The sequence below is a fragment of the Nicotiana attenuata genome, chromosome 2 (genome assembly GCF_001879085.1).
Source record: "Nicotiana attenuata strain UT chromosome 2, NIATTr2, whole genome shotgun sequence".
Lineage (NCBI taxonomy): Eukaryota > Viridiplantae > Streptophyta > Magnoliopsida > Solanales > Solanaceae > Nicotiana > Nicotiana attenuata.
This window is the reverse complement of record NC_031990.1, coordinates 33880288-33888927: the sequence shown is the minus strand read 5'-3', so window position 1 is coordinate 33888927 and position 8640 is coordinate 33880288. Positions and strand designations below refer to the sequence as shown.

General features: G+C 36.0%; 1 long non-coding RNA gene across 8 annotated transcripts; it reads left to right on the top strand.

Annotated features, from left to right (window-relative positions):
* Positions 1633-6071, top strand: LOC109206897. 8 transcript variants are annotated; one of them, XR_002064921.1, is made up of 6 exons: positions 1633-2164; positions 3325-3408; positions 3609-3682; positions 3772-3845; positions 4684-4782; positions 5775-6071. It is a non-coding gene; the product is annotated as an uncharacterized LOC109206897 (long non-coding RNA). The 8 variants fall into 8 exon arrangements; XR_002064922.1 differs by having other exon boundaries at positions 1634-2164; positions 3799-3845; XR_002064920.1 differs by having other exon boundaries at positions 3609-3845.

The following is an 8640-nucleotide window of genomic DNA, read 5'->3' as shown; positions in this document are numbered from 1 at the left end:
TGTAACTCTGCCATCTTTGACCTCAGCATTCGCCATGAATTCAATGATTTCATTTCTGGACAATCTCCCATCCATCTGAAGGACCATGTCCTTCCAGCCCTGAGCAGCTAGGGTGTCAACCAAACGAACCATTCCTGGTTCCACCAAATCTTTTAGCAATCGTCCCTTCAAAATTTTTCTTTTGCCAAACATGGCCACTTGTCTTGTTCACCTTTAGACTTACTCTCTTCTTTACCACTCTAGTCCTCATCTTCAGAGATTGTAACTTGTTTGTTTTTCATTGCAGACAATGTCCTCTTGGCCAATGTAGGTTCAACAGCCTTAGACACATATGAAAACTTTTTGGAAGAAGTCTTGGTATTTTAGGTTTGGGGGTATGAACCTCCACTGTAACTTTCTCTTGATGGACCTGTTCCATCTCCTCAACATCTACAGCTTCAGAGGATTCTGCAACCTTACCCTTTCCTTTGTCCATCCTCTTTTTCTTGCTGTCAGCCAAAGCTTTTTAAAATTCACTCTCAACATGTTTCACTCTACTCCTTGTGGCTCTTCCCTTTGGCAAAGGAATTTCAGTAGTTGTTGGGGGGGAGGCCTTTCGTTTCTTGGAAGGTTTTGCAGTGCTGGGGGCTTTTGGTGTTGGAGTTCTCCTCTTCTTTGGATCATAACTTGCACCTACCTTTTTCAGAAGGCCTGCTAGGGTCTCTTCAATTGATAAACCAGATTCATCTCCCTGTGAACTTAGATTAATTAACCCCTCAGCAGCCTCCCCTGAACCACTTCCCCCTGACTTCTTGCCACTTTCTTCCACAGTTTCCTGTGTAACCCCACAAATAGCTGGTACAGACAATTCAGAAGTGGGTGAGGAATCAGACACTCCTTTCCCTTTTCCCCTCACATCACCATATTCACCCTCTCTCTATTTTTCTTTTGCAATTTTCTTTTTACCTCCACTCCTTCCCAATTCAGACATTTCCACATCCCTGATAGGCCCAACCAAAACAAACCTATTTTTTAAATTTTCAACCAAGGCAGAGCTTACCTCAGAAGGGAATTTTTGAGCCTTCTCAGAGTCAGAAGACCCAATTTCTTCCTCCTCACTTGCAGATTTGAACGAATCAGAATCAGAGTCGGAATCTTGGGCTTGACTCGCCTTTAATTTCTCGTTTAATTTCTTTGATAGAGCACCAGATGCCACCCTTTTGCGAGCAAGCATTTTTACTCGCCTTCTCCTGGGTTGAGGAGTCGTGCTAGGTGGAGGAGGGATGGATGAATCAGAAGGAGTAGGTTGTGGAGGAGTTCCATGGTTATCTTGTGGGTTCGTCATTATAGCTGATTTCTTGAGAGAGTTGGTGAGATAAACTTTTGAAGAAGAAAGCAATTTACAGTGAAGAAGGTTTTTGACGATTTTGAATTATGAGGGTGGTAGGAATTAATAATGAGTATTTAAAGAGAAAGACTCATTAACTATATAATAAGTGAAGGTTCCCTTGTACGACGAAGGGTACTTTCGGAATAATATTTTTTGTTATGGGCATTTTGGTATTTTACTTCCGGCCCTTCTATTTCCTCTTTCTTCATAACACGTGTTGGAACACTTGGGATACAGCTAGATTACACTATACTATAGTTTACTGATTTTCGCAAGCCTTACCCAATTTTGTCGTTTCTTCTTCTTCATCACTATATTTCTTTTTTATTCTTCTTCATCACTCGGCTTCTTCTGGCCATTTAAATAGGTGAGCTATGATTTGATTTTTTTCTTTTGGTTTCAGATTTCTTTGCTTTTTCCTCTAAAACCGTATGAAAGGGATTTTACAATAGCTTCTAAGATTTTGATGCGGGATTTGGAGGTAATTGATTTTCTTTTTAAAATTTTCTAGAAAGTTTCATGGTTTCGCTCTTTAATAGTGTGGCCATCTTCAAATGCAGAAAAATCCATAATCCTCCTTGTAACGTTAATGGATGTCTGTTTGGGTGATTTTGGCATTTTTAGATTATGTCTCTCACATCATATTGCTCTTTGTCTCTGCATTTCGTGTGTTCTGCGTCGTTATCTGCTATACAGGAAAATAAATCTTATTCTTTAACTTGGATTATATGTTATGGCATGTGAACTCTACAACAATTGTCTATGTTGCGGCATGTGAGAGGTTCGGATTTTTTGGTAAGTTTTTTCCTTTCTTGCACTAATTTCTGCCCGTGACTTTGGAATTCCTTTGAGAGTTTGTTCATTTTTGCTTCAATTTTAGATTTCTTACTCTTCTGCATAGTTTCTTGTTAGATTTTCTTACATGCATGTCAGTAATTCTATCTGATCTCGCATGTTTGAGATAAGATACCTGCTGCATGTAATTTATATTATTTTAGATTACTGATCGTTGATCTCCTATCGTCTCTAGGCACTTATTACTATCTGCAAATTGAAATGTTTATGCAAAAGTCTGTAGTATTAAGCTTTTTGTTGGAAGATTAGGTCTTTGCCATAGCAGCAAAGGTTTAGTTATTGACAATGTCAGTTTATTTGTAAACGTACTTTCATGGTGCTCTATATTTGTAAATCTCGATTATTTATAGTTAGTCACACTTTCTATCTAAATATTTTTGCTTTTTACTCTTCTTTTACTTTATTCTTCGGATTATTTTCATTCTTTACCCAAGGCCATGGAATTTAAACTGTGCATACTGATGAACCCAAGGTGTTCGGTGATATGTCTAAAACAACTAAACTATTTGGTTATAATTTCTTGTCTTTTGTTATTTTCGAGTAAATTAAGATTACCTTCAACTTTGCAAACCTTTACATTTTTGTGACTTGGGAAAAAAAATTCATATACTTTTGTACAAATATAGAAACACTTATAAAAGGCTTGGAATAATAGTAGACTTTTGTATTTTACTTGCTAATCCAATTGAACATGTTGCTATGGGTGTGGTAAATTGGCCGTGGTATTAAAGTAGAGATGGGTCAATAAGTTGTCACCGATGATTCATTTTTTATTTGCCTAATTTTTCTTGGGCAAGTAGAGTTATACAAGTAAAATGTTATTGAAAGATAAACTAATTAGATGGACTTGTAAGCACTTGCAACGATGTTAATACTGGTGATAAACAGATTGATGATAAACAGATTGAAAAAACGCGGTGAACTATCAATGTGTTGTATTTCAACCTTTCAAAGGTGAGATTTTGGCAGTAGTTACCTACCTTAATTCACAAAGTGAGAACATTTTGTTGTATTTAAGATATGTATGATATTATTTTGTATTATTCGCTACATATATTTTATTTTAATTGCTACTGATGGAATATTTAATCACGCTTTAGATGTTCTGGATTCAACTCTTTGGTGCTCTAATTTGGAAAGAATTTTAGCAACACCAAAACCTACAAACATGCTTCACAAGAACGGTAATGCCCTTATTCACCTTACATTTTTTTTTTAAAATGCCAGTATTCAATTAATCACATATTGTCTTGCATTAAGAAAATCAATTGTGACATAGAGAGTTGCATTATGAAATGCTATATGTCAATCTTTTCTATGAAATTCAGTTAGAGTTGAACAAAGTCAGTAAAACTTCATGGTAGAGTTGTCAAATTGGATGTAGATATGTACATCGTAGAGGCCAGGCGTGTTGCCTCTTAGGACATTGTACACTCAAGTAGCAGTTAATCCTTCAAGGTAAGCTACGAAGTCATAGTTAGATTCAAAATTCTATAGTTTAATTGCATCTAATTGATGACTTACTATCGTATTTTCTTGATGAGAAGATTGGTAATTGTTCATGTTACGAGTAGTGCAGGGACTGCAGAATTGGTGTAAATTTTTTTTTTTAAAAAAAAAGGTATGGTTGTTGCTCTTGCTCAATAGACTGTCAATTTTTTAAAATTATTTTTACCTTTGTTCTCAACGAATAGTGCATTTGGGTGCTGCAAACTATTTTCATCTCTCTTTTGGATTTGCTTATTCTTCGAAAATTACATCTGGCTAAGAAATTATTTATAAAGAAGGAGTTATAAGTATTTTAATATTAAGTTTTGTGATTAATAGGCCAAAATCCCAAAGCATCTCCATATTGGAAATTTAGTTTCTCATTTTAATCATTCCTCGAGACCAACTTACTATGAAGATAGTTGAGACATAAATTTAGTTGAATAAATAAGTGAAGTGGTAAGAACTAGCAACCTTGAGAAACTATTTTAACTTTCCTCTTGGAATTGAACCTTTGCAAAACCTGCAAGTGAATCTGCTCAAGGAAATTAGTAGTTCCTTCTATGATTTGTCTCCACAAGATCTTAACTTTCTAGCTGATTCTAATCTTATAAAATACGTTGAGCCTATGACTTGGCATATATATGATCATGAGTTATTCTTAAAGTAATGCGTACCCGCTCTGCCATTTGAAGTACGTCAACAATCAAGCTATAAAACTTAGGATATCATGCTAAGAAAGTGCTACTACCTTCAATTTTTGTGAGGAAGTTGGTTAACAATGACGAGAAGGGAAATGTAGGATTAACCATTAGAACTATGATATGAATAGAGCCTAATTATATTAGAAATGACCATTAGTACTCATTACTATTTAAAGTTTGGATTTAATAAGGTTTATGAACGACTTTATATATAATTTGCCTCTTCTGTCACCACTATTTATATCTCTTATGCAATCATTTTTTCAGGTGTATGGAGGATAGAGGATTGACGACACCTTTGATATGCTTCACTTGGTTGGAGTATCAAGTTTGGTGTCATTCTTCTGCATAGCCTCTCAAAAATCTGTAAGTCACCCAATTACAATTAAGTATGATTGACTAATTAAGGTGATATCAGTCTTGATTAAAAAATTATATGTTTTAGGACTTAAATATTCATATAAACATTTGTCCCGCTTTGGTCTTCTCAAGTTGAGGAGGAATATAATAAATGATAAATAGAAATCCATGAATGGTTAAAGAGGAGTCCAAATTAAAGCTTTTAGTTTTTCTTAAAAGGTTGTAAGGCTAGATAATTGAACAGGGAACTTGTAGACCTTTTCTTTGTTATTTTACAGATTTATCTCCTGATTTCCTTACTTAATAAGAATTGGTAAAAAAAATAATTTCAAAAATTCTTAATCATTTATTTTAACCGAATATGTTGATTTTTCTTTTGTTGTGCACAATTACATATATATTTTACAGCATGAGCAATGGTCTGTTTGTGACACCTCGTAAGAGAAAGAATATGAAATAAATTTTGCTTGCCAAACACATTTACTTTAATATGCCTTTTAGAAACAAACTTTTAGGACCAAAACAAAATTACTGGTAATGTTGTTTACTAATAAAATTTAAAGGAGTAAATCTCCCTATCCTAATCAAGAGACGTGTTTGTAAGCGATTTACTAGCAAAATATTTCATATAGAAAGAAAAATACAGTTCTTACATAACTTTTATATGAGATATGTAAAAGATAGTTTCAATGTGCCTTTAAGTTAAGTGGGTATCATTGTGAGACAGCCTATAAAAGAAAAGTGATCATTCAATTTGAGATGGGAAAAGTAAAAGTTTTCGCCAAAAAAATAATTTTGGCAATCTATGGAATTTTTTAGTCTATATCTAAAATACAATTTTGAAATTTGAGTGTTGGGAATCAACTGCTCAATATTATACTTCAAATTTTCAAATTGCCACAAACAATTGGATATTTGAGAGTGCTTCTCTACTATCCTTAGTTCTTCTCGTGTATCTATATTTACATAGATGATTGATGTTTCCTTGTCTTTTGAAGGTGATAAACTTCTCCTATGTTCTGATCATCACTATGCTCTTGTTTCGAGTATAACAAGAGTAACTTTTGAGCTAGCCAATGTAGCTGATACCTAAAGAGAACGATGGGTTAGAATGTGCTTGTGATGTGCTTTTAGAGACACATTTGTTCTATTATGTGGGTGTTGCATCAATAATATACGTGGTTGTAATATGTACAGATAGCAGTGTAGTAGAGTATTTTTACGTCCTCTTTTGCCTATATTGTACCATCCTACTATTTAGGATTGTCTTTTTCATTTTTAAGGATGGAGCACTATTATGTTGGCATGGGGACACCTGGAAAAAAAAATTCACAATACGTAACACGTAGGGCCCGTGCATAGCACGGGAAACCCCATCTAGTTTAATAGATAACGGTAGCTTTAGCAGTCAATTAGAGGTCTAATCAACCTGAAATTGCAGGTTGAACGAACGGTTAGGCTTCCCTAGATTTTAGGCATTTTTTGTGGTTAGAATTCTAATGAGGACATAACTAGTTCAAAAAAACAACTGGATAGAATTTTCTGATGTGTTAGAACATTGTTAGGACTCTGCTCATGATTTAAATATTTATATTTCTAATTGTGCATAGTATAGAAAATATACCTTGTCACTCAGATGAACCAATACTGATGAACCAGGTTCTTCATTTAGAATTCTCTTGATCATGCCTCAATTTATCAAAATAGAGAAAAAAAAATTGTTAGAGATCAGTGAGTCATATCAACACATGTCACAAGAGTATACTATTTACAGTATGAAGCTAAGTAAAAATTAATCTAGATATTTACACAAGTTCCAAATTTCTTAGCCAAGAATTTTTTTTTTAATTTTTTTTTATTTATTTCATTGTGCATTCTGAATTGGTCCCATTAGTTGATCTTAATCATCCCTAATTCTAACATGTTCCTCTCAAAGCTTTCTCTACTTAGTGCTTTAGTAAAGATGTTAGCAATTTGTTTATCAGTAGCACAGAATTCTATAGTAATCAGTCCTTTCTCATAGTTGTCCCTTGAGAAATGATGTCTAACATCTATGTGCTTAGTCCTCTTATGATGAACTGGGTTCTTTGTCATACTTATAGCACTAGTGTTATCACAGAAAATAGGAATGCAACCAATCTCAATGCCAAAATCCATTAGCTGCTGCTTAATCCACAGCAGTTGGGCACAACAAGAGGCAGCAGCAACATACTCAGCCTCAGCAGTGGATAAGGCCAGTCTTGCTACTGGAGCAAAGGTCTAATCATAATCTATGCCCTCCTCTTGGTTATAGCCTTGCCTTGTTCCTTGTAACTGTTCCATCTTCATCAAGTTTGTTTCTGAAGACCCATTTAGTGCCAATCACTGACCTGTCCTTGGGTCTTATGACCAGATGCCACACTTGACTTCTTTCAAACTGATTGAGTTCATCTTGCATTGCATTCACCCAGTCTGTATCCTGCAAATCTTCAGCAACATTTTTAGGTTCACTAAGAGATAAGAATGCATCAAAAGCACACATATTCTTTAATTGAGATCTGGTTTTGACTCCAGAAGTTGGATCAGTAAGGATGTTCTCAATGGGATGAGAACTTTGATACTTGTAAGGTTTCACAACTAACTGATTTCTATTTGGAGTTTCTCCCATGTTTTGTTGCTGAGGAACAGGCTCATGAACAGGTTTCATTTTGGGAATTAGATTTATTTCTTCTTTGTTCAGTTCCCCCTGTCAGGTTGCCCCGGATGGAAGAACCTGTTTCATCACCTGTTCCTTCTTTTGATGCCTCTTCAGCTTGAGTTGTGACTTCACTCAAGTCTCTTACCAGCCCAATGGCTTCATCTTCATGTTCCTGTCTCTCAGAAAGAATGTTAGTTTCATCAAAAACTACATGTACACTTTCTTCTACACACAAAGTTCTTTTGTTATACACTTTATAAGGTTTGCTATGTGAAGAATATCCCAAGAATACTCCCTCATCACTTCTGGGATCAAACTTACCTAGGGAGTCCTTTCCTGTCACGACCCAACTCCCGAACCCGGTCGTGATGGCGCCTCTCGTGAAGACAAGGCCAGCCAGAACAACACAAATACATCTTTTAAAGCAATTAATTAACATTAACAATTCTAACACATGTTTAAGATAACCATAAATGCGGGAACAACGATAATAACAAGGGGAAACCATCCCGACAAAGCCCAAACCGGGGTATCACAAGTCATGAGCTACTACAGAGTTTACTATAAGTCTACATAGTATGAAATCCGATACAATAGTATGAAGAAAACATAAATGATAGAGGATAGGGGAGACAAGGGGCTGCGAACGTCAACAGCTACCTCGTAACTCCAAATCGCTGCCTGGTCTGGAAGGAATCAGCGCTTAGGAGCGGACTCTGCTATGCCTGAATCTGCACACATGGTGCAGGGAGTAATGTGAGTACTCCGACCCAGTGAGTAATAATAATAAATAATAACCGAAGGCATGAAAACACATAAGTGCACAAGGCAATTCTATATCAGGCAGTAAATCACTTAAAGCAGTAAAACAGTAAAGAGTCAAATGAAATCTCCTTTTAAAAACAGGTAAATCAGGTAAAACAACAAGTAAATAGTGAGTAGAAATCTGCCCCTCGGGCCCAGTATCAATCGCTTAGAACAGTATCAGCCCCTCGGGCTCAGTATCAGTCACTCGGCATAGTATCAGCCCCTCGGGCTCACTCTCAGATCATATGGGTACCCGCGCTCACTGTGGGTGTGCAGACTCCGGAGGGGCCCCTTACGGCCCAAGCGCTATATCAACATAAGGCCTGAAAGCCTTCTCACATCGCTCATAAGGCCTGAAAGCCCTCTCACATCGCTCATAA